Source organism: Dipodomys merriami, unplaced genomic scaffold, assembly GCF_024711535.1.
Source record: "Dipodomys merriami isolate MVZ:Mamm:240054 unplaced genomic scaffold, mDipMer1.0.p SCAF_9, whole genome shotgun sequence".
Lineage (NCBI taxonomy): Eukaryota > Metazoa > Chordata > Mammalia > Rodentia > Heteromyidae > Dipodomys > Dipodomys merriami.
Window position 1 is genome coordinate 43423598 of NW_027206512.1, and position 21329 is coordinate 43444926.

General features: G+C 45.7%; 1 protein-coding gene across 2 annotated transcripts in view; it reads left to right on the forward strand.

The window, feature by feature from the left end:
- The window catches only part of Smim14 (small integral membrane protein 14), a 51638-nt gene continuing 30309 nt past the window's right edge, over positions 1-21329 (forward strand). The window contains exon 1 of one of the 2 annotated variants that reach the window (XM_070012474.1): positions 1-166. The gene's annotated coding sequence lies outside the window, so the exon portion shown is untranslated. Of the gene's footprint in view, positions 167-7637; positions 7841-21329 lie in introns of those variants that run through there. The other variant, XM_070012473.1, reaches the window with a different exon arrangement.

Consider the following 21329-nt stretch of genomic DNA (forward strand, 5'->3'; position numbering starts at 1 on the left):
GCAGCTTAATTTAATACGGGTGTATGAAGAGTTTCCCTTATTGCTCTGGTGAATAGAGAAGAGACAGGCTCAGAGGGGTGCTCTGGCCTGGTAAGAAACCTTGGTTGCACCTCTACTGGATCTTGATAAATCATGTCCTTTCAGTGACTCTTTCCAGGACCTTCAGGTATCCATCCTTGCTTATCTGGTGTGTGTGCTCTTACAAGAAATACTTTCCTCTTTGGGCCTATAACCATTCTCTTTCTGGATAATGAAGAGGGAAGGTAGCTGATTTTCTTGACTAGTAGTACTGCCATTTACTTGAGTAAATTCTCAGAATTTTTGTTCATTATCTGTTTCCAAGAGAGTATGCTGGGAGTCTTGAAGCCTGTCCCTTTATTGTCTCCTATGGAGTTACTACGGCCAACTGATTGTGCCTGACTCTGACCACTATGTAAAGGTTTGTTCTAAGAAAAGCCATTCCTGGGCTGGGAAGGTGGCTCAGTGGTAGAGTGCTTGCCTTGCATGCATGAGGCCCTGGGTTCGATTCCTCAGCACCACATACGCAAAAAAAAAAAAAAAAAAAAAAAAAAAGCCAGAAGTGGCGCTGTGGCTCAAGTGGTAGGGCGCTAGCCTTGAGCTGAAGAGCTGAGGGACAGCACCCAGGCCCAGAGTTCAGGCCCCACGACCGGACCCCCCGAAAAGCCATTCCTGTCTCAGAATGCTGACATGGACTAAGACAGCTGGCTTCGTGAAAATATTGGTCAATTTCTCTCTTTTTTTTTTTTTTGGGGGGGGGGTTCGGTTGTGGGGCCTGAACTCAGGGCCTGGGCGCTATACCTCAGCTCTTCAGCTCAGGGCTAGCGCTCTATCACTTGAGCCACAGCGCCACTTCCGGCTTTTTTCTTTTTGCTTATATGGTGCTGAGGAATGGAACCCAGGGCCTCATGCATGCAAGGCAAGCGCTCTACCACTGAGCCACCTTCCCAGCCCTTGGTCAATTTCTCTAGGTTTCTGCTACTTCATATTTCTCTTTCCTTGCCTTTTTTTTTGGGGGGGGCAGTCGTGGGGCTTGAACTCAGGGCCTAGACACTGTCCCTGAGCTTGAGCCACTTGAGCCACAGCGCCACTTGTGACTTTTTCTGTTTATGTGGTACTAAGGAATTGAACCCAAAGCTTTATGCATGCTAGGCAATCAATACCACTAAGCTACATTCTCAGCCCACATAATGGACTTGTCCTGGCAGAGTCTGTTGATGAAGTGTACCAGGACCAAGAGCAAAAAAAAAAAAACTTTATTCTTTTGCTTTTCTGGCTGCAGCCATGAGTAAAGACTCAGGTTGCCTATTTGTGTGTACAGCCTGCTTATCCTTGGCTTAAATTCTAGATATGTGATTTAAGATCATTTGATGGCTGGGTGCTGGTGGCTCATGCCTGTAACCCTAGTTACTCAGGAGGCTGAGATCTTAGGACAGAGGTTCAAAGCCAATCTGGGTAGCAAAGTCTGTGACTCTTACCTCCATTTAACCACCAGAAAACCAGAAGTGGAGTTGTGGCTCCAAATGACAGAATATAAGTCTTGAGCACAAAAGCTCAGGGGCAGTGCCCAAGCCCTGAGTTCAGGCCCCAAAACCTTCCAAAAAAGATAATTTGGAGAAAGTTCACACTGAAGAGTTTCCAAGCTTTAAAGTCATTCTTGACAAGAGTTCTTACATAGACTTAAATTTGGATAGTCTCTGCTCTTGCATCTCTGAGAATTTGTTTCAACTAGTGAATGTTTTAAAGGGTATAAACTTTTTCTTTTCTCACTTTAATTCTGTAATTCTGTCCTGCACACTGAGATGGTATCTTTCTGCTTTGTGGATTTTTATTTGTTTTAGGGGGGGCTTGAACTCAAGACCTAGCCACTATCCCAGAGCTTCTTTTGCTCAAGGCTAGCAATCTACCACTTGAGCCACAGTGCCACTTCCAGCTTTTTTTATGTAGTACTGAGGAATTGAACCCAGAGCTTCATGCATGCTAGGTAGGCACTCTACCACTAAGCCAAATTCCCAGCCCTCTGTTCTGTTTTAGTCCATCTTTTAACTATTAGTAATTAAACAAAGGGGATCAAAGAAGACTGGTTATCTAGGATTTGCTAGAGGTTCTAAACAGAGATCCTATTCAAACTAGTTAAAACATTAAGAATACTATTTGGCTCACAAACTGGAAATTCAGAGTTGAGTAAGCTTAAATTTTTGGGGGGCGGGTAGGAGGGGAAAGGGGATTGGTTGTGGGGTTTGAACTCTGGGCCTGGGCGCTGTCCCTCAGTTCTTCAGCTCAAGGTGAGCACTCTACCACTTCAGCCACAGCTCCACATCTGGTTTTCTGGTGGTTTATTGGAGATAAAGAGTTTCACAGACTTTCATGCCCGGGCTGGCTTTGAACTGCGATCCTCAGTTCAGCTTCCTGAGTAGCTAGAATTACAAGCATGAGCACTGCACCAGTGCTCAGCTCTTGAGTAGGCTTTATAATGTCCTCAGTTCTATTTCCCACAAATTCTCTTGGCTCTGCTTTCTTCCAAATGTCAGTATTGGGGTGGGGGGAGGTTAAGGGGACACTGGGACTTGAACTCAGGGCCTCATGTACTCAATTTTTTTTAATTGTTATTATAAAGGTGATGTACAGAGGGATTTCAGTTAAATAAGTCAGGTAAAGAGTATATTTCTTTTTGGACTGTGTAACTCCTTTCCTTGCTCTCTTCCACTCACTGGTGTTCTACCGTTGGGCCATACCTCCACTACTGACCTTCTGTTGGTATATTTGAGAGAGAAGCCAGGGCTGGCTTAGAACCATGTTCCTAAGATCAGAGTAGTTAGGATTCTTATACTGTTCTCTCTTCCTCTAGTGGTACAATGATTTTGGTCTTATTCCTGCACATCTCTCACTCTAGATCTCTCCTCAATGCCTAGCTCGTTTAGCTCAGCACTAACCCAATTTTTGAAAGAATGCCTGTGCTCCTTTAAATGAGCATTAGGCAAGAGAGCTGTCCAAGATCTATAGACCGATGGAAGCTTTCCCCATGGTACTAGGATACAACAGGTGTAGAGATGGTAACAACAAAGTCCAGTAGAGTGAGCCAAGGAGGCATCTGGAAATGTGATTCCAGAGCTAAAGAGATACAGAATTGAGCCATTTGCATTGACGTGAATTTGAAGAGTTGGGAGAGTTTGAGATTATTTAGGGTGACAGTGTATTGTGAGAAGAACAAGAGATCACTGAGAAACAGTCACATTAAAGGACCAATGCTGAGTTTTTCAGCCAGCAAAAGAAAGTGATATGGGGCCAGAAGGGTAGTATTTGTGGACCCAGGGTAGTAAGAACTACCTCTTATCTCTAAAGCCTTGGGAACAGGATTTTAAAAACTTAACTTTCATTTGTTTTCTTACCTCTCCAACTAGTATAGATCTTCACAGGGTAATGTTTTCCTTTGCTTTACTTACTTCCTTTTCTTTCTCACCAGGTCCATTTATGTTTCTTGTATATGGCAAGTGACTCATTAGTGCGTGTGTTTTAGTTCTGGGGCTTGAACTCAAGGCCTGGGCCCTGTATCTGAGGTTCCTGGCTCTAAGGCTAACACTCTACTACTTGAGCCACAGCTCCCCTTCTGGCCTTTTGATGGTTAAGTGAAAATAAGAGTCTTTTAGACTTTCTTGCTTGGACCAGCTTTGAACTAAAAGCCTCAGACCTCAGGCTCCTGAGTGAGCCACTGGTGCCTGGCTTAGTATCTTTTTTTTTTTTCCTTACTGTGGTGGGAAATTTGATCAAGAATGCATAGTTAGATAGATGAACAAAGACTAAAAAGTCAGCTGCAAGGCCAGTTGTGGTAATACATACCTTCAATTTCAGCATTTGGGAGGTTGAAGGAGAATTGAGAGTTCAATGCCAACCTGGGCAATACAGTGATACCCTGTAGCAAAAGAAAAAAAGCCTGGTGCCATGGTTTAATGAATAAAATGCCTGCCTAGCAAACATGAAGCCCTGAGTTCAAACCTCAGTAACATTAAAAAACAAAAACAAAACAAAAAAACTTGGGCTGGGAATGTGGCTTAGTGGTAGAGTACTTGCCTAGCATGCATGAAGCCTTGGGTTTGATTCCTCAGTACCACATAAACAGAAAAAGCTGGAAGTGTCACTGTGACACTGTGATAGATTGCTAGCCTTGAGCAAAAGAAGCCCTGGGACACTGCCCAGGCCCTGAGTTCAAGCCCCAGGGCTGGCAAACAAACAACAATGTACACATGTACACATGTGTGTACACACACACATACAGAGGAATCAAAGGAGGTGAAAGATTTGTTCCTTCCTGAAAACTATAAAACCTTGTAAATACAAATAAAATTATAGATTCAATGTCATCCCTACCAAAATTCTTATGATATTTTATGTAGAATTAAAAATTCAATAGCATAGTGCTGGTGCTCACACCTGTGATCCTAGCTGCTCTGGAGGCTAAGAGCTGAAGAGATGTTCTAAGCCAGTCTGGGCAGGAAAGTCTGAGACTCATTTTCTCTTTTGCTAGTCCAGGTGCTTGAACTCGGCCTGGGCACTGTCCCTGAACTTCTATTTGCTCAAAACTAGCACCCTACCACTTGAGTCACAGCACCACTTCTGGCTTTTTCTGTTTATGTGGTACTGAGGATTCAAACTCAGGGCTTCACACATGCTAGGCAAACACTACCACCTAAGCCACACTGGCAGCCCCTGTGAGACTCCACTAAATTAACTAAAAAAGGTGGAAGTGGAACTATGGCTCAAGTAGTAGACACCAGCTTTGAGCAAAAGGTCTTCAAGGACCTGAGTTCAAGTCCCAGGATCCATATACATGTATACACACACACACACACACACACACACACACACACTTCATCCTAAATTTGAATAGTATCTCAAGAAACCCTGAATAACAAAAGTTCTCTTTTTTTTTGGTGCTGATCCTGGGGTTTGATTACTGTCTCTGAGCTGCTTATGCTCAAGGCTAGTCTTAACTCCACCTCCAGTTTGTGTGCATGTTTAATTGGAGATAATCTCATGGACTTTCCTTCCTGGGCTGACTTTTAACTGCAATCCTCAGATTTCATCCTCCTAAGCAGCTAGGATTACAGGCATGAACCATAGGCACCTGGCTTCCCCGCCCCCCAATGGGTGAAGATTTTCAAGCACCAATCATTTATATATTACTTTTTGTGTGCGAACAATTTATATTCTGAACCTACACATATATTGCTACTATCTATGTTATTATTATGAACCTTTCACTTATTATTTATGGTATCACTCCTTTGTTTAGTATATTCATCTTTCTTGTAATTAGCTATATAAAACAAGTACTGGGGATTTTGCAACAACCAGTAAAATTCAAGTTAAAACACACTTATGGGGGCTGGGAATGTTACTTAGTGGTAGAGTGCTTGTCTAGCATGCATGAAGTTCTGGGCTGGATTCCTCAGTACCACATAAACAGAAAACACCAGAAGTAGCATAGTGGCTCAAGGGGTAGAGTGCTAGCCTTGAGCAAAAGAAGCTCAGGGACAGTGCCCAGGCCCTGAGTTCAAGTCCCAGGACTGGCAAAAACAAAAACAAAAAAACACGGTTATGTTTTCAAAGACATATGCACATAGGCGCACCCATGCATACATAATTTTTTGTTTAAAGTTCCACAATTCAAGTCACTGTACTACAGATTTAGCCCATCAACTTCATAGAATCACTACCTCAGACTCAAAATTTGAGTACAGTTCTAGACTGCAGATTAAGAGACAAGAAGCTTGATTTGTACCAACTTGTAATAATGGTTAACTAGGAAACACTGAGTTTTTACCAGAAATGGTTAATTTTTCTAAAAACCATTTTCTGTGTTCAATATCCACTCTAGTTAAAAGAAAGAAAAAAAACTAACACCCTTGCAGATTATACTAATTTGCTGAAGGTGACTCAGCTCATAGAGGAGTAATTAACCAAAGAGTTGAGGTAGAAATTATAGGGCAGGATGATCAAATGAAAGTTAGGAAGACAATTTACAACTAACACTTACCCCTTCTGCAGGATAGGCAAAGAGGCATCTTTGTGAGATCTTTATACTTACTGTTCAAGTAATATTTTATTTCATATTATGATGTGCAGGCTGGCCTCAAAATCCTGTGTTCAGGGATCCTCCTGCCAGAGCCTCAAGGCAGGTGAGATTATGGCCCCTACCTATCACCTTGTCAGGCACTGTGGTCTCATTTTAAAATTTGTGACCTAGCCGGGCGCTGGTGGCTCACGCCTGTAATCCTAGCTACTCAGGAGGTTGAGATCTGAGGATCATGGTTCAAAGCCAGCCCGGGGAAGATGAGACCGTGAGACTCCTATCTCCAATAAACCACCAGAAAACCGGAAGTGGTGTTGTAGCTCAAGTGGTAGAGCGCTCGCCTTGAGCTGAAGAGCTGAGGGACAACGCCCAGGCCCAGAGTTCAAGCCCCACGACCGACAAAAAAAAAAAAATTTGTGACCTAAAGCAATTTGTCCTAAATTTTTGAAATTTCCTCCCCTCTCCTCGCACGAGTCTCAACGGCTAAAATGTAAGAGATGAAAGAACCGATTAAAGCTAAAAAGTGTTGGTTTTTTTAGGTTTGTTTTTTTTTTGGGGGGGGGGAGGTTCCGGTCGTGGGGCCTGAACTCTGGGCCTGGGCTGTCCCTCAGCTCTTCAGCTCAAGGCTAGCACTCTACCACTAGAGCCACAGTGCCACTTCCGGTTTTCTGGTGGTTCATTGGAGATAAGAGTCTCATGGACTTTCCTGCCTGGGCTGGCTTTGAACCGTGATCCTCAGATCTCTACCTCCTGAGTAGCTAGCATTACAGGCCTGAGCCACCGGCGTCCGACTTTGAGACAAGTTTTGTTATAACCCAGACCAGCCTCAAATTCCTCATGTGGCGCTCCTAATCCTCCTGCCTCAGTCTGCTAAATGCTGGGATTATAGCTGTACCCCACTTATACGCAACCAGAAAGTGGAGTCCTTCACCTCATCCCTACTCCAAGAGCCTAAAAACCAAACCAAAAGGGTTAACAAACGGGAGGTTACCCGCTGCCTTCCCCACCCCTAGCCCTCGGTACGCTTACGAAGCCGATTTTAGTCATCTTTCCGCTGCGCTATAGAGTTAGGGTAAAAGTGGCCGGAAACTGCCACAGTGGACAAGCTTGCCCATTTTCACCCAGGCCTGCTTCATCAGTTCAGACGATTCCTACAGAGGTAGTGGGTCGCCGGGACATCAGCGCGTGCCCACCTTTGCCCAGGCAGAAGTCATCCAAGATTACAGTTGAGATCCACTGGCTCAGCAAAGGGATGACACGTGGGACAACACCGCCGACGAAACGCAACAGAGAAGGCCTCCGTGGACAGCAGCCGACGCGGAACCTCAGCCCGCTTCCTCCACGGCTCTAATCCCCACCCCTCCGGACCGGATCTACATCCTCCGCGCCCTGACGACAGGGGTGACGTCACGGAGACGCCGCTCGCGCTGGCCCCGCCTCCCTCGATGCCTAGGGCAGGCTCCGGGAACGCGCATGCTCGGTAGGCGGGGCCGACCGGGGTCTCGAGGCGCTGCCCATCTGTTGCGCCGCCGCCTGCCGGATCTGGCAGATCCGGGTCTCGTGGCTAAGAGTGACGTGGTCAATCGAATCCAAACAGAGGGCGGGGCGGAGGCCGGCGGGGCTGAAGCACCAGCGGCCGCCGCGTCGGGAGGCCCGAGCTGCCGCAGCGTCCCGGAAGCCTCAGGCGGTCTCGCAACCGCGACTGGGTTTCTGCTCCCACCCTCCCCGCCCCGTCGGTTGTGGTCTGGGCGGGTGAGTGTGTTCCCCTCGCCCACCGCCGTGGTGACCCTCACCCGACCTGGGTTTTTCTCGGGGGTGGGGGGCGGCGCGGCTGCTGCCCGGGGCTCGGCAGCCGCGGCGGTCCGGCCCGGGGAGCGGCGAGGCGGAGACTTGCGGTGGAGGAAAGCCAGGGCCCGGGTGGGAAGATGGACAGTAGCCGCGGGTGCTCTGGTGGGCTGGGGGCGGCGGGGGGACGGGAGGGGAAGGCGAATAAGCCACACCGGTGGAGCGGAGGAGAGTGTCGTAGCTGGAAAGGAGGAGGACGCGAGCCCGCTCGGGGTCGCCTGCCCGCCTTCCGCAGCCCTTTCTGGGCACGGTGAAGCCCGCGGCCGGCGGCGTCCTTTGTTGCGATGGATGATCGAGGGGAGCTGCCACCCCGAAAGCTGCGGCTTTTGGGCTCCTGTTGTGTTGGTGAATCTTCAAGGGTCCCCCTCCCCCCCTTGCTTTTATCTCTTTTTTTCCTGTTCGGTAGAACCGTGGCAGACGAGTGGCAGCACCCTTTCATGCAAGGGGCGCTGCGCGGTGCACCGGGCACGGGGCAGTACGTGAAAAGCCCTGGCGTCAGCCGAAAGCCAAACTTTCCCGTGTTACTGTAGCCAGAATAGTGTTTGTTAACGGCACGGAGGCGGTAGGGTGTCTGCAGCTCAGCCAGTTGGCAGAATCGAGGATGGGGTTGGCTTCCCCAGTAGAGCGTCTGAGCTTTGCATCCGTCCTGCGAGCTGCCCCGTTGTGCCTGTGTGTGTTGTTGGTCCCGGAGTCAGACCGCATTCGTTCGGTCACTTGGAACGCGTTAAGACCTGCGAGGTGTTTTAGTCTGGAGACCCACGTCGGAGGCGTTTTCTCTGCGCCGTGCGGGGGGGGTCGGAGGCTTGCGCGTCCTTCTGCTGAACTCAGGTGACTGCTCACGCAGATTCCCTTAGTGGAGCTGCGCTGCCGGCCTGCTTCCCTCTGCGCCCAGACCAGAGCACCAAGCCCCCGCGTCCTAACCGGGGCTTTAAAAAGGATCACTTCCCCCGGGTCATTACTGGAGCTATTCCTGTGGCAAACATTAAGGAAGAGCAACGGAAGCATGTGTTGATTGATCGACCCCACTGTCAAATCCAGGAAGAGTTCTTAAGGATTTAGATGACTTCCTTACGAGGGTTGTTATTCTTGTGGTAGAACACAGACCTTTTTGCAAATATTTTTTTTTTCTCCTCGGTATGCCACTGAGATCAAAGTGAATTTCATCTAGAGCTGAGATCCTGCTTACAAAAGGAATTACTTCCTTTAACTTCCTCTTTTGCAGCTTTTACCTTTTATACTAACTAGAAATAAGTAACTTGTTTCTACATAGGGGTTTGTGATGATTCTGGAAAATATGGATAAAAGATAAGTGGAAAGGAGTAATCAGTAACCCTGCCACTCACAAGTCACCAAAATGTTAGTAATTTATATTCTTCTAGACTTCTTTTCTGCATATATGTATTTATTTTTAAAATGGTCTATTTGATATGCATCTGCTTTTCTGCAACCTGCTGCTTTACATATTTGAGTAATGAAAATTTTCAGATAAGACTTTTTCTGTTTTTTTTTTTGTTTGTTTGTTTGTGGGTCATGAGGCTTGAACTCTGGGCCTGGGCGCTGTGCCTCAGCTCTTCAGCTCAAGGCTAGCACTTTACCACTTGAGCCACAGTGCCACTTCCGCCCTTTTCTGCTTATGTGGTGCTGAGGAATTGAACCCAGGGTCTCATGTGTGGAAGGCAAGCGCTCTACCACTGGACCACCTTCCCAGCCCCTTGCAGATAAGACCTAGAACATAAACTTTTATGGGGTAATTTACTGTTGGAAAAACAAAAGATACCAAAATCATGATTTTAAAAGTTTTCTTCCCTAGTCTTTTACTATACTCTATGATTCAACAAATAAATCAGTGTAGTAAGTAAGTCTTAGCTTGTAAACTCTTGGGAGTGCAGACAATCTAAATTGGCAGTATCAAAGTTAGAAAGTTGCTTATTACAGATTTCATTCAGACTAAGTTTAGAGCTATCCTATGTGCGTGCTCCAAATGCAGTTCAAGCCCATAGCAATAAAGTCCTGGAAGATTTTCTTTTCTTTTTTGGTCATGGGGCTTGAACTCTGGGCTTGGGTGCTGTCCTTGAGCTCTTCAGCTCAAAACCAGCACTCTTATCGCTTGAGCCACAGAGCCACTTCCGATTTTCCTGCGGTGTATTTTAGATAAGAGTTTCATGGACTTTCCTGCCTGAGCTGGCTTTGAACCAGGATCCTCAGACCTCAGATTCCTGAGTAGCTAGGATTACCTGGAAGATTTAATGTAAAGTTTTTTGTTGTTGTTGTTGTTTTTTTGTCGGTTGTGGGTCCTGAACTCTGGGTCTGGGCACTGTCCCTCAGCTCTTTTTTTTGGGGGGGGGGAGGGGGAGGTCCGGTCGTGGGGCCTGAACTCTGGGCCTGGGCGCTGTCCCTCAGCTCTTCAGCTCAAGGCCAGTGCTCTACCACTTGAGCCACAGCACCACTTCTGGCTTTTTTCTTATGTGGTGCTGAGGAATCGAACCCAGGGCCTCAGCATGCAAGGCAAGCACTCCACCACTGAACCAGCTTCCCAGACCTAGAGTTTGTTTGTTTGTTTTAATCATATTCTTAGAAACTTTGTAAAGATTTTTTTTTAAGCATTGCTGGGGATTCAACCCAAGGTTTGTGATATGCTAGCCAACCATTCTGTCACTGAGCTACACCACCCTAAACCACAAAGGCAGCCCTTAACTGGCCATCTAACTTATTTACTTGATGTTTTCAATTAACATTGGGCATCAATGTAGTTTCTAGTTTTTCATTGTTATAAATAATACAGTGATGAATAATAGTTTTATATGGTTAACCCAAATTCTGAAGAGTTAACAGCAAGCAGCCCTACTCTGAAATATGTTATACTAAAGAAACTTTAGTGATTTTAAGTGAATGGTTTTCCACATAGGTAAACAAGTATATGCTGCATATGCGTACTTGGGCATGCCTAGAAAACTTATATGGAAGTTTTTTTGTAGATTGTGCCAATAAGGAGAGTACCTTTCACTTTGACATTTTTACTTTTTTTAGGGAAAGCATTTGAAATGTTTACCATAAATGGGTATTGCTTTAAAATGATTCTTGAAAAATGTAATTCTAAATTTACAGTATATACATACTGAGCATTTTAAAGTTGTATTTTTACTTTGGAGAAAGTTTCCTCCTCATTGCTTATTTTCATATTAAACTTTCATTTCCCCTTTTTCTTCTTTAAATTTAGGACAAAGCACAGATGTCTCAGTTTTGGAAAATACAGAATGAAAGTGGTTTATGCTTGCCTGCACTTACTAACAAGTGTTACAAGTGCAAAGCTTCCAAAATTTAACCCCTTATAAAGGAAGCTGAGATCTGAGAAGCACAGCTCAAAGCCAGTCCAGACAGAAAAGTCTGAGAGACTCTTATTTCTAATTTATCACCAAAAAGTTGGCAGCGGAACTGTGGCTCAAGTGGTTAAGCACCAGCTTTGAGCAAAAAAGCTCAGGAATTCAAGCCCCAGGATTAGCAAACACACAAAAAAGAAGTGGTCCTCTCTAGACACTATGTTGGAAATGAAGTATATAACTTGTGGGAGGAGATAAGAGGGAAAACTGAGAGAGAAAAAGAAAAAAAAATGTATTCTTTACCTGACTTAACCCACTGTATACATCAGCTTTGTGATAATAAAAAGAAACTACAAAATCTGAGCATTTCCATATCTCATAGAGATTTAAAATGGCTCGGCATTTGCATATTACACTGAGCCACCTTCCCAGCCCCGATAATGAGTATATTTCTTATCAAGCATTGTAGCCTCCTCCTTTGTTTCCCCTTCCCCTCCTCCCCCTGCCCCCCCAACCAAGGTTTTTATTGGTCTTATGCAAGGAAGTAAGGTATAAACTTCAACTTGTGATAATATTTTGCATACAAGTGAAGGCTGACCTTCTTATTCTAGAAAGGGACTAAGCAGTAAACAGCATTCAATTTGCATAAACCTCAATCTACCCTTAGGCTCCTACACAGTTTAGGGTGAAATCTGAGTTCCCATTACGCCGAGACTGCTGGACCTTTCTTGGAAAACTCTTCCTTGGAAAACTCTTCAGCATTCCGAGTATATGGAGAGAAGGCATTCCAACTCCTTTCAGAGTCTCAGCTTGGATTTTCAGAACTCCTTTTGCTCAAGGGTAATTCTCTACCACTTGAGCCACAGCAACTCTCCCAGCTTTTTCTGTGATTAATTGGAGATGAGTCTCACAGCCTTTCCTGCCTAGGCTTCAAACCTTGATCCTCAGATCTTAGCATCCTGAGTTAGGTAGGTAGGAATTACAAGGTTTTTAGAAAGAGGTTGCCCAGTTAAGAACAGCACCACGCACATGGTATTCAGGTAAGGGGTATGTTTATTCAGTAGACCTGCTGGGACCAGGCAAGGTTGGCACTCCACGCGTCTGGCAAAAGAAAGAGAGCTTCTGGTCCCAAATTAGGCCTTATAAGGTAGGGGGCGGGGAAGGGTGTGTCCAGGTAAAGGGAAGTGGGATCAGGTGGGAGAAAGGTGTGGCCACATCAGGTTAAGATGTGACCTCAGCCGGGTGCTGGTGGCTCACGCCTCTAATCCTAGCTACTCAGGAGGCTGAGATCTGAGGATCGCGGTTCAAAGCCAGGCCGGGCAAGAAAGACCGTGAGACTCCTATCTCCAATAAACCACCAGAAAACCGGAAGTGGCGCTATAGCTCAAGTGGTAGAGCACTCGCCTTGGGCTGAAGAGCTGAGGGACAACACCCAGGCCCAGAGTTCAAGCCCCACGACTGACAAAAAAAAAAAGATGTGACCTCAGCGGATGCGGATGTGACCTCTTCCAGGTGTCCCAGTTGACTAGGTAACACAGGTACTGGGCGAGGTCTGTTCGCCGTCCAGGAATGGACCTTACATTCCAGCCTTTTGATAATTATGAAAAAGGGCGAAGATTCTCTCAGGCTACTTCCTGCTGGCAGGGGGTCATAGGGGTAAAAGGCTGAGATGTGGTCCACGCTGGGAGAAGGCAGCAGGCTGCAGCTGTCACTTGGGTGTTGAGTCCTCGATGAAGTCTGGAGGAGGCAAGTCTCTTGGACGAAGTCTGGAGAAGTTTCATGAGGCACTGACAGAAACCTGAACAAATGGAAACTCTGAGAATTTTTTTTTTTGTCCGGTCATGGGGCCTGAACTCTGGGCTTGGGCGCTGTCCCTCAGCTCTTCAGCTCAAGGCTAGTGCTCTACCGCTTGAGCCACAGCGCCACTTCTGGCTTTTTTCTTTTTGTTTATGTGATACTGAGGAATCGAACCCAGGGCCTCAGGCATGCAAGGCAAGCGCTCTACCACTGAGCCACCTTCCCAGCCCTCTGACAATTTTTAAACCTAGAATGGCTAGCCTTTGAGAGGGAATCTAGAGGGGGGTCCCCCGGACCCAGCCTGCGTCACACTCTTCAGGGCACAAGCCAAAAAGTTGTAGAGTCAGTCTGGTGAGTGAAGAAGAGCTGACCAGGCAGAAGCGGCGTCCCGACTTCCCCCAGAGCCCTCTAGAGAGAAATGGCCAAGCCCCCAAAACCAAGCGTCCTCAGCTTCGGAGGTGACCGCCTTTCAGCTAAAGACTGTAGGAGCTCTCTGGCGTGGCGCCACGTCTGGACAGAGACTGAGCAACAGAGAGCCGTAGAGAGTAGTTTTACTCACCAGAGTAGAGAAGTGGTGTGGATGTGAAGGCAGCAATGGTATCGATGGGCTGTGTCCGCAGCAGACAGATGGGTTCGCAAAAGGCCGTCAGAACTGTGGGTATTCCTCAGAGCAAAAAGGGAAAAACAAACAAAAAGAGAAAAGAGGAAAAAACAGAGAGGAATCCCAGCTATCCTGACTTTAAGCCCTTTATCCGAGTCACGGCACCATTTATGTTAGGTTTTTAAAAAGAAGTTGCCGAGTGAGAACAGCACCAGCACTCACGTGGTATTCAGGTAAGGGATGGGTTTATTCGGTAGACCTGCTGGGACCAGGCAAGGTTGGCACTCCACGTCGCTGGCAAAAGAGAGAGAAAAGAGCAGAGAGAGCAAGAAAAGAACAGAGAGAGAGCAGAGAGAGCTAGAAAAAGGCAGAGAGAGAGAGAGTCCGCCTGGGCTAGCCCTTATCTAGGGTATGGGCGGGGAAAGGTGTGGCCACATCAAATTCAGATGTGACCTCAGCGGATGCAGATGTGACCTCTTCCAGGTGGCCCAGTTGCCTAGGTAGCGCAGGTACTGGGTGGAGACTTTGCTGCGAGGAGGGTGGAGTCTGCTAGCCATCCAGGAGCAGACCTTACACAAGCGTCTGACTTATAGCTGCTTTTCTGTTTGTGTGATGGGGGGAGGCGAGGAAAAAGGGGTATGAACTCCTGGGATTTGAACTCGGGCCTAGGTAGTATCCCTGAGCTTTTAGGCTCAAGGCTAGCACTCTACCTCTCAAGCCACAGCTACACTTCAGCCCTTTAGTGGGTAACTAGAGATAAAAGTATCAGACTTTCCTGCTAGAGCTGACTTTGAACAGCCATCCTCAGATCTCAGCCTCCTAAGTGGCTAGAATTACAAGTATTATACCTGGCTTTTTAACATATGTGTGTATATGTGTATGTGTGTATGTGCATATGTGCATGTGCGCACATGCCAGTCCTGGGGCTTGAACTCAGAGTCAGAGTGCTGTTCTTGAGCTTTTCTTTGCTCAAGGCTAGTACTGTACCACCTTGAGCCATTTTGGGGGATAATTGGAGATAAGAGTTGTAAGGTAGCCGGGCACCAGTGGCTCACACCCGTAATCCTAGTTACTCAGGAGGCTGAGATCTGAGGATCTCAGTTCAAAGCCATCCCGGGCAGGAAAGTTCGTGAGTTTGTTTGTTTTTGGGTCTGGTCGTGGGGCCTGAACTCTGGGCCTGAGTGCTGTCTCTCAGCTCTTCAGCTCAAGGCTAGCGCTCTACCACTTGAGCCACAGCGCCACTTCCGGCTTTTTTCTTTTTTTGCTTATGTGGTGCTGGGAATTGAACCCAGGGCCTCAGGCATGCAAGGCAAGTGCTCTTACCACTGAGCCACCTTCCCAGCCCTCGTGAGACTCTTATCTCCAATAAACTACTAGAAGTGGTGCTGTGGCTCAAGCAGTAGAGCGCTTGCCTTGACCTAAAGAGCACAGGGACAGCTCCCAAGCCCAGAGTTCAAGTCCCACGACCGACCGACAGAAAAAAAAAAAAAAGGAGTGGTAAGGTGGCTGGGAATGACTTAGTGGTGGAGTACTTGCCTATCATGCATGAAGCCCTTGGGTTCAATTCCTCAGTACCACATAAGCAGAAAAGGCCATAAGCTATGGCTCATGTGATAGAGTGCTATTCTTGAACACAAGAAGCTTAGGGACAGTGCCAGACCCTGAGTTCAAGTCCTAGTACCGGCCAAAAAGAGTTGTAAAATTCAATGAAAGGAGACCACCACATGAGCAGGCAGAAAAGAGGGAGGGCAATCACCCAGCCCGCACTAAATGGAGGCATGCAGAGAGAGAAGAGAAAAAGAGGTAGGGACTCGTGTTGAGTGGAATTATATAGGGAAAGGTAGGAGTTATCATCACAGTGGATGCAAAATGATGAGAGCCTTGGAAATTTCTCACTGTCTGAAGGAAGTGTGACCAGGTCAGTTCAGGAAGTGACCTTAAAGTCTGGGGGTCCTTTGCTGACTGATAGGTGATTACTGGTTTTAGGCAGGTGATTTCTGGTAAGGCAATGCACTGTGTTTTTGGAAGAAGTGGGAGGGGGCTGTTCTCCTGGGCAGATCTAACAGCAGTCTCACAGACTTTGCTACTCTACCTGTCTTTGAAAAGTGATTCTCAGGTCTCAACCTCCTGAGTAGCGAGGATCACAGGCGTGAGCCCCCAGTGTCCAGTTTGTTTGTTTATAATTTTTGTTGAATTTCGGTTCCTAATTATAAAAAATAGCCATTTTTCTTGAGTTGGAAGTATTTTTAGGTGGAATTTGACTAATAGGGTGTGCATGTGTGTTGCATAGAGAGCCTACTACCTTGTACATTGCAGGCAAATGCTCTGAGCTATACTCCCAACCCCCCTAGTAAACATCTAGTAAATATTTATTTGTTGAAACAGCTATGTAGTCTAGGCTGTCCTCAAATTTATGATCCTCTTGTATCAGCCTCCAGAGTTCTCGATTACATTACATGTACATTACCTCTGACTTGTAAATACTCTCTCTCTCTCTCTCTTTTTTTTTTGTCAGTCATGGGGTTTGAACTCTGAGCCTGGGCACTGTCCCTAAGTTTCTTGTGCTTCAAGGCACTTGAGCCATAGCGCCACTTCTGGCCTTTTGTGCTTATGTGGTAGTGAGGAATCAAACCAGGGTTTCATGGATGCTAGGCAAGCACTCTACCACTGTCATATTCCCAGCCACCTTACAACTCTTATCTGCAATTAACCCCCAAAATGGCTCAAGGTGGTAGAGCATTAGTCTTGAGCAAAAAAAACAATACAAAATCAGAAGTAGGGCCTCTCTTGTCTCAGGCCCAGAGTCCTGGAGATTCAGTCAGAGTGTTTCAACTTTTTGGTTCTCTTAGGCCACTTAAGGGTACCCCCAGTGAGCCTAGCTGTGGCACTTCCTGTTGTATCTTTTCTTCTATAATAATAGGGAGTAAATCCTCTGGCTTCATACAATGATATTATTGCAGGTATATATAGTGTATGAATTGTAGAAGTGTGGTCACTTATACATAGTCTTTAAATGTCAAAGAAATTTACTTGTCTTTGTCTTCACCCACCTCCTTACATAGTGCCTGCACTATTGCACTTGCATCTCCGTCTTTAGAAATATGGTTCTAAAGCCCACTGCCTTCCAATATATGCTTAAAAACTTCCAAAAAAAGTGCTATTGATCTTGCTAATTTGTGTTGTTTATTCCTTATGAAGGAATGATGTGGAGGGCTGGGCTGCAGGGGTGAGGCATCACTTCCATTAGAGCAAAGCCTAGTAGAGTCACAGGTAGGATTTCAGCCTGGGAGAGTTTTTTGTTTTTTTTTTTCTTTTTGCTTATGTGGTGCTGAGGAATCAAACCCAGGGCCTCATGTATGCAAGGCATGCACTCTACCACTGAGCCACCTTCCCAGCCCCCCACTTCTGGCTTTTTTCTTTTTGCTTATGTGGTGCTGAGGAATCGAACCCAGGGCCTCATGCATTGCAAGGCAAGCGCTCTACCACAGAGCCAACTTCCCAGCCCAGGGAGAGTTTCTTACGTGTGGTATGGGCTTACACCCAGCAAAGCCTTGGGCTGCCTGGATTCTTGGAGGCCAAGCAACAGCTGCAATGTCTGAAAAGCAGGATCTTTAGTTGGAGATTTTTCATGAGTTGATACTATTTGCCCTATTGGGTTTTTATTTACTTGGGAACTGTTCTTCTATTTTTTTTCTCTCTGGTATGAATGTTGTGGTCTATTTATAAATTGAAAACTTAATCATGTGTGATTTATTAGATCATCAGGGCAGAACCTTCATAAATAGGACCCCAGAGAGCCGCTCGCCTTTTTCCACCACTTGAGAACAAGTGAACACCATTGTTGAGCCAGAGAACAAGCTTTCTCCATTCCTTAGATCTGTCAGTGCTTTGATCTTGGTTGTCTTTTAGCCTCCAGAAGTGTGACGAATAAATTTCTACTGTTTATAAGCTACTCTTATCTTGTTTTGTCAGTCTAATAGACCAAGGAACATAACAAAATAGAACCATTAAATGATTATTTCTGGAAAAGTGGCAGCCTAGGGATGGATTTTTAACAGACTCTGAAATAGAAGAGAAATGGAGGGATTGAGAAGATAAAGAAGGTGCTGTGAAAGTGACACTTGCCTTGCATGCATGAGGCCCTGGGTTTGATTCCTCAGCACCACATAAGCAGAAAAAGCGAGAAGTGGCACTGTGGCTCAAGTGGTAGAGCGCTAGCCTTGAGCTGAAGAGCTGAGGGACAGTGCCCAGACCCAAAGTTCAGGCTCCACGGCCAGACCAAAAAAAAAAAAAAGAAGAAAGAAATTCTTGAGGGCTGGGAAGGTGGCTCAGTGGTAGAGTGCTTGCCTTGCATGCATGAGGTCCTAGGTTCGATTCCTCAGCACCACATAAGCAGAAAAAGCGAGAAGTTGCACTGTGGCTCAAATGGTAGAGCACTAGCCTTGAGCTGAAGAGCTCAGGGACAGCGTCCAGGCCCAGAGTTCAGGCCCATGACTGACCAAAAAAAAAAAAAAAAGATAGTTTATCAAGAGCTAGAGTTAAGTCTAGCAGAAATGAGAGAGAAGGTTAAGGAAAAAAATGGTTCTTTTTTTTTGTTTGTTTGTAAATTTGGGGCTTTTTCCAAAGATAACACCAAATTGATATAAATTTATTTTGGCTATAATTTGCATAATGACATAAAGTTATGTTGAATACTTCAAATTAACACTTGAGATCCTGGAATGGGATTTTTTGTTGTTGTTGTTTTGTTTTGTCAATTGTGGGGCTTGAATTCTGGGCCTGGGCGCTGTCCCTCAGCTATTCAGCTCAAGGCTAGCACTCTACCACTTGGACTACTGCCCCACTTCTGGTTTTCTGGTGGTTTATTGGAGATAAGAGTCTTACAGACTTTCCTACCTGGACTGGCTTTGAACCTTGTTCCTAAGATCTCAGCTTCCTGAGTAGCTAGGGTCACAAGCGTGAGCCACAGGTGCCTGGCTGTTTTTTTGTTTTGTTTTGTTTTGTTTTTGTCAGTCACGGGGCTTGAACTCTGGGCCTGGGTGCTGTCCCTGAGCTTCTTTTGTCAAGGCTAGCACTCTACCACTTTAGCCACAGCACTACTTCTGTAAATCACCTTTTTAAAAAAATTTTTAGGGCTGGGAAAGTGGCTCAGTGGTAGAGCGCTTGCCTTGCATGCATGAGGCCCTGGGTTTGATTCCTCAGCACCACATAAGCAAAAAAGAAAAAAGCTGGAAGTGGCTCTGTGGCTCAAGTGGTAGAGCGCTAGCCTTGAGCTGAAGAGCTAAGGGACAGCGCCCAGGCCCAGAGTTCAGGCCCCACGACCTGACCAAAAAAATAAATAAATAAAAATTTAAAAACCTAGCTATTAAGGAGGCTGCTAAAGGATTGTGATTTGAAACCAGCTGTGGAAGAAAAGTCTTGAGACTTCACCTTCAAATATGTCAGACTGGAGGCATGGCTAAATGGTAAAGTGCCATCTGTGATTGAGATCACAAATCTCTGAGTTCAAGCTCCTGTACCAGCACAGTACATTGTAGAGATACTACAGGCAATTTTAGAGATTTGGAATTTATTTACCCTTTTGTACACTAGTGTTTGATCTTTATTCATCTTAAGGGTTTTTGTTTTCCAAATCGCAGAATATAATAATAATATTACTATTATTATTATTATTATTATTATTATTGACAGGGTCTTACTGCATAGCACAGGCTGCCTTAACATGGCTATACTGTTTCTTAGTCCAGTTATCTTTTTTTTGGTTTTGTTTTGTTATGGGTGTGTGTATGTGTGTGTGTGTGTCTTGGGGCTTGAACTTAGGGCCTGTGTGCAGTCCCTGAGCTTTTATGCTCAAGGTTAGTACTCTGCCTCTCAAGCCCACAGCACCACATCAGTTTTTTGGTGATGATTATAGAGATAAAAGTTTCATGGACTTTTCCTGCCAGGGCTGGCTTTGAACTTCAATCCTCTGATCTTAGTCTCTTGAAAAGCTAGAACAGGCATGAACTACCAGCACCCTCCTCAGTTGTGTTCTTTTAAACTTTTGGCCTGTTGTATTAGTTATTGGTTGAAAATTTACTATCTGTTGGTAACATAAGTAGCAAGTAAGATAATTTTATTTATTTTATTTTATTTATTTATTTATTTTTTTTTTTGGTCGGCCGTGGGGCTTGAACTTCTGGGCCTGGGTGCTGTCCCTCAGCTCTTCAGCATAAGGCGAGCGTTCTACCACTGGAGCTACAGCGCCACTTCTGGTTTTTTCTGGTGGTTATTGGAGATAGGAGTCTCACGGTCTCTCCTGCCAGGGCTGGCTTTGAACCGCGATCCTCATATCTCAGCCTCCTGAGTAGCTAGGATTACAGGAGTGAGCTACCAGCACCCGGCAGTAAGATCATTTTATATAAACCTTATGAATACCATTTTAAATCTGAGAGCTACTGTTGTTTTATTTAGTGTGCCACTCGATTGTTCCCTTTTTTTTTTTTTTTTTGGTTGGTCGTGATGCCTGAACTTGGCCTGGGCGCTGTCCCTGAGTTCTTCAGCTCAAGGCTAGCGCTCTACCACTGGAGCCACAGTGCACTTCTGGCTTTTTCTGCTTATGTGGTGCTAAGGAATCGAACCCAGGGCCTCATGCATGCAAGGCAAGCAATCTACCACTGAGCTACCTTTCCAGCTCCTGTTCCTTTTTCAAATTCATGTCTGATTCTCAAACATTTTGTGTTAAAATCACCTTATTTAATTTAATTTTTTTTTCAGTACTAGGATTTGAAGTTTGAAGGCCTTGCCATGTGCCAGGCAGTCTCACTACTGCTTAACCCACACTTCCAGGGAAACTACTTTGAAAATATTTACTATTTAGCAATGTTGGGTTACAAAAAAGCAAAGCCTTTTGACTCTTAACCACCAAAAGACAGAAAGTAGAGCTGTGGCTCAAGTGGTAGAGCACTAGCTAGCCTTGAGTGGAAAAAGCTAAGGGACAGTGCCTAGGCCCTGACTTCTAGCACTAGCCACAACACACACACACACACACACACACACACACACACACACACACACACACACACACACACACACACACACACACACACACACACACACACACACACACACACACACACACACACACACACACACACACACACACACACACACACACACACACACACACACACACACACACACACGTACTTTTTTTAGTGAGTGTGAAAGTATTCCAGTTGTTTTTTTTTTTCCTGGTCCTAAGGATTGAACTTTGGGCCTGGCCACTCTCCCTGAACTCCTTTTGCTCAAATCTAGCACTCTACCACTTGAGCCACACCACTACTTCCGGCTTTTTCTGTGATTTACTTGGAAATAAAAGTCTCACAGATTTTCCTGCCCAGGTTGGCTTTCAACAGTTATCCTAAGACCTCAGCCTCATTCGTAGCTAGGATTACAGGCATGAGCCATCAGTACCCAGCGATTATCCCTGATTTCTTTTTTTTTTCTTTTTTATTTTGCCAGTCCTGGGACTTGAACTCAGGGCCTTAGCACTATCATGCCTGAGTTTCTTCCCCCTCCCCTCCTCCCACTGTTTATGTGGTACTAAGGTATCGAACCCAGGACTTTATGCATGCTAGGCAAGCACTCTCCTACTAAGCCACATTCCCAGCTCCTATCCTAGCTTTCTTATAGAGTGAAA